Genomic DNA, 4,999 nt, shown 5'->3' on the forward strand with positions numbered 1-4,999 from the left:
CCAGCGCGTTTGGGCTCCACCCCCGCCGCCAAGGCCCGGCCCCGCAGCCCCCGCGGGAGCGCTCGGGCCTCAGCGGGCCGGCGGCTCCCCCAGTGCCGCGGAGCCCGGCCCAGGGCCCAGGGCGGCTCCAGAGAGCTGGACAGGGATCTTGGACAGGGGTCTGGAGTGACAGAACAAGGGGGAACGGCTTCCCACTGCCAGAGGGCAGGGTTACATGGGATATTGGGCAGAAGTTTTTCCTTATGAGAGGGGAAAGGCCCTGGCAGAGGATGCCCAAAGAAGCTGCGGCTGTTCCATCCCTGGAAATGTTCAAAGCCAGGTTGGACAGGGCTCTGAGCAAGTGGCAGGTGTCTCTGCCATGATAGAGGTGTTGGACTATATGACCTTGAAAGGTCCCTTCCTCCCCAGTGCAGTCTGTAATGCTGTGTTGGGATCTGGTTATTCCCCCAGTCCCACATGAATGGCGTACTCTGGGAGTGATGAGCTGGGCAATGTCATCTGTCAGTCCTGGCTGCTGGGATAATGTTTAGGCTGATGGCTGGAGGTATCTCATCCCTGCCTGCTCTGCAGCTGTGGCACCTGGCTTTGAGTGCTGGGTTTGTCAGACCTCATCTGCTGTTGGCTTTGGATAGAGGAGTACACTGCAAAGCACCCCTTCCCTTCCCAGTGACAGCCACATTCCTGGGTCACTCCCTTGCAAAACCTCTTTCCATATCCTGGATTAGTCTCATATCTCTAGGATTTGCTTTTCAACCCCTATGTCCCCTTCAAGTACAAATGTCCCATCTGGCTGCAGGACAGTGGATGCTTGGTGGTGATGTGCCTCCACAGCCACAAGGTGCAGAGATGCCACATGGACACCCCAGTCACACCAACAGCCATGTCCAACAGGGATGCCAGGTTGTCCCTGTTTGCTGCAGAGCTCCCAGGCCACCCAAGGTTTTCCCCCATGGAGTCAGGGGATGCTCTCCAAAATCCTGGCATCCAGTCGCTGGCCCCATGCTCTGGGCACAGACCTGAGGCCTTGGCACAGACACAAATGACATGATGCTGAATGGGACCTGCTGTCTGGGATCCTGCTGGCCAGCATGTGCTGCCTGATTCTCAGTGCAGAGATTGCCATGGCTGTGCCCTGCTGCCTGGCTGGGTTCAGCCCAAGAGATTGCCATGGCTGTGCCCTGCTGCCTGGCTGGGCTCAGTGTAGGGATTGCCGTGGCTGTGCCCTGCTGCCTGATTCTCAGTGTAGGGATTGCCATGGCTGTGCCCTGGCTGGGCTCAGTGTAGGGATTGCCATGGCTGTGCCCTGCTGCCTGGCTGGGCTCAGCCCAGGCATTGCTGTGGCTGTGCCCTGCTGCCTGGCTAGGCTCAGTGTAGGGATTGCCGTGACTGTGCCCTGCTGCCTGATTCTCAGTGTAGGGATTGCCATGGCTGTGCCCTGCTGCCCGGCTGGGCTAAGCCCAGGGATTGCCATGGCTGTGCCCTGGCTGGGCTCAGCCCAGGGATTGCCATGGCTGTGCCCTGCTGCCTGATTCTCAGTGTAGGGATTGCCATGGCTGTGCCCTGGCTGGGCTCAGCCCAGGGATTGCCGTGGCTGTGCCCTGCTGCCTGATTCTCAATGTAGGGATTGCCGTGGCTGTGCCCTGCTGCCTGGCTGGGCTCAGCCCCAGCCGACGTGCTCACAGTGGGAGCCCCATTAGAGCCTCAGTGGTGCCCTGGCAGGCTGTCAGCCCGCTCCAAGCCTGTCCAAGGAATGCTGAGAGCGAGCTGCCATGGTGTGGTGTGACAGGGATGTCAGGCGTGGCTCTGGAAGGAATTGCCACCTGCTCGTGGTTCGCCCTGCCACCATGGCTGAGCAGGAAGGTGCCAGGTAGAGGTGGGTGACAGCATGCCATGGGGCCAGCCATGTCATCTGGTCCCAGCAGAATTGTTACCTCTTAAATTTTCTTTATTCCTTAATTTCCTTGGCCCTTTGCTCCTGTGAAAGGTATTGTGAAAAAAAAAAATCCCTGTCTGAGATGTTACTTCCCCAAGAAAAAGCTGCTCTCACGGTTTAGGAATGGCACTCCTCAATTTAGTGCCCCCTGCCCAAGACTCTCCCAAACCAGATTCTGCTCCCTTCCCCCTCCCACTTCTATGGCCTTCTTCCTGCTATGGAAATGGAGTTGAGAACTGGAGGCACAAAAATATGAGTTGAGATAAAAACCATTTACTGGACACAGCACTTCTGTAGAGACCTGTCATAGCTTGACATAGGAGAAATTTAGGGAAGGGACCTCAGCACTCCCCAGCATCATGCTGAGCCATGGGACAGGGGCACTGTTTCTTCATCTGGGAGCAAGTGGTGAGTGGGGAGATGGATGGGGCCATGGGAGCCCCGACCACAGTGGGGCTGAGTTGGATCCTCCAGCACTGATCCATCAAGGATAAGCAGGGCTGGCAACAAGGTGGGACCTGATCTCCTGGGAGAGCTAGACAGGGACCCCCTAAAGCCATGGGCACCACCCTGGGGGCATGCAAGACCCTGGTGGATGAAAGATTGGGAAACCACCTGTACCTCTACCCTGACTGCAGGCACTTCCTGCCCTCTGGCAGGGGCATCCCCCTTTATTCATAAGTTATATACATGTAGATTGTAGAACATACACATGAATAGACATTGTAAAAGGATAAGATAAAGATTTAATAACACTCATTCAAAATATTTTATTTTGTTTATTAATTTGTACATATTTGCACTAAATATATAATACCAAAGTATATTTGCCCAAATATACTTTCCTCCTGAACCCTGATGGGTTGCCCTGTGTACCCCTGGAGTTGCATGCACCCTGGCTTCTCTGGAGGAAGCAGGGATCCCCCTTGAACTCTCAGAACAGGAATTCATGATTATTTTATCCCTGGTGACACTGTTGGTCCTTTCAGCATGCTCCACCGGTCTGTACTGTGGTGTGGTCTCATCCATTAGTGTCTTGAGTTGATGAAGGCTAAGCACAGACGCAGCTGGCACTCATGGTCCCCAGCCCTTCCCTGCCACGAGGATTCTCCATCCTTGCCCTCTACCCATCAGCTCCAGAGGTGCATTCTCAGCCCAATACTAAAGCTGCTACACTTGGCAGGAATGACCAATGAACTCTCACGTTTCCCTGGCAATAGGAGAGCAAAGGGGCTGCAGATTGCTCTGACTCACCCCTGCCCTGGGAATCATGGGTAAAAAGGGATAGGAAATTCCCATTTTATTTCCAAAGGAGCTGCTGATTTTGTATGTGTCTTAAAATCTGGGTTCCTCACCTAGCCTTGCCTTGTCCATGTCTTCTGGGACGATGTAGTGCAGCCTAACCTGAGTGGGAAAAAGCACATTGGGTTCCCACTGGGAAATCTTGGCTCCATCAATCAGAAAACATTAGTTTCCATCATTTTTCCTCAGTAGGATTCTTACAGAGTTTTGCTTGTAAAGTGATCCCCACTGGGCTGAGGTCCCGGGAGGACAGATTTCACTTTATCTGTGGCTGGATCTCCCTGCACACACTGAGCAAAACATCCATTTCCACCCCTTTATTTACAGTCACCAGGTATCCTCTTGGCTCCATGTGTTGAGAGTCCCTGAACCCTTCCTGAAGGCACATCATGAACCAGATCCATCTGCTCTCCCACTTGCACTCCTGCTTCATTGACATTTCACACATGGAAGCAGCTTCGTGTTCCCAGGATTAACTTTCAACTCCAGAAACTATGAAGATCAGTCCACTGACAATGGTTTTCCTACTTATGCATATTTTACTGCATTAAGGGAAAGACATCCAGCTCTGCAGTGTCTGCAAGTTGAGCCCCGACAAGATTATCCAGCACTTAAGAGAAGTGCAAACAGCTGAGTATTACTGCTATGCTTTGCACTGTCTCACCTCAGAAAGGGCTCTGCTTGGGAATAAAAGCTCTTCCCAGGGAGCCTGACAAAGTCCTCATGTAGATAAATGATTAAAGAAAAAAGGCTTAACCAAGGGCATCGGCGTGCCAAAGCAATGTGTGCACAGCCGGCACAGTTTGTCCATCTGGGCAGTATTTATTTCTTATGGAAAGAGTTCCCAGAATTGTTTATTGTGAGACCTCCTGTGGCCAAAGAATTAGCAGTGTTAAAGAATCCCCCCCATGTCTATCCCAGAGGATGCTACATGCCATCCTTCTGCCACCCCTTTGAGAGGATGAGGAGCTGTGCAGTGCTCCACACTGATGCCCGGCTTTATGGATGGATGAGACCCACCTCACCCATCGAGGGCTGTGCCTGCAGAGCTGGGCTCTCTCGAGCTGGCACTGTGAGTCCAACCCAGCAGTGGGCCGCTCTCAGTCACACAGGGAGAGGATTCTGTGAATTAGGGACCCAGCCCCTGGGTCCCCCCAGGCAGTAAGAGGTCTGGATGTGCTGGTGAGGGGGAGTGAGAGGCTGCCAGCTATGCCCCCACCAGCACTGCCTGACCAGCACCTCCAGGCTCTTTCTCTGTGCCAGGTCACTGAGAGACCTGTCCCTGCTGCTGGGAGGGTGGGGGTCACTCAGTGTCTCAGGTCACTCAGCTGCTTCCTCAGTGACTGTTGGGGAGGATGGAACAGGAAAGCCTTACAAATATGATTGCCTGGCAAAAGATTTTGAGAATATAGAAATTATAAGCGAGATTGAAATGAAAGCAAGTTTTGAGATCCCTTAGTTACTGAACAACTGGAAAACAATGGTGTGGCCAGCTGAAGGTAATCCCCTTTTGATGGAACAACACCCTCTGCTTGCAGACAGGTCCAAGGGTCAGAGCAGACCCTACAGCTTGGCAGAAGAGGCCCAAAGAGGAGTTTTTAGGGTTTAAAATGTAACACAGTATGGTAATGTAATGATTCTTATAAGCTGTATGTAAATGCTATAGGATTTGTATCTTGTACTAGATTGGTTGGTGAGAATCAGAATATTCAACACAGAAGATGATTTATTGTATTGTAACGGGAACTTCGCTCACTTCTTCTT

The sequence above is a fragment of the Zonotrichia albicollis genome, chromosome 21, assembly GCF_047830755.1.
Source record: "Zonotrichia albicollis isolate bZonAlb1 chromosome 21, bZonAlb1.hap1, whole genome shotgun sequence".
Classification (NCBI taxonomy): Eukaryota; Metazoa; Chordata; class Aves; order Passeriformes; family Passerellidae; genus Zonotrichia; species Zonotrichia albicollis.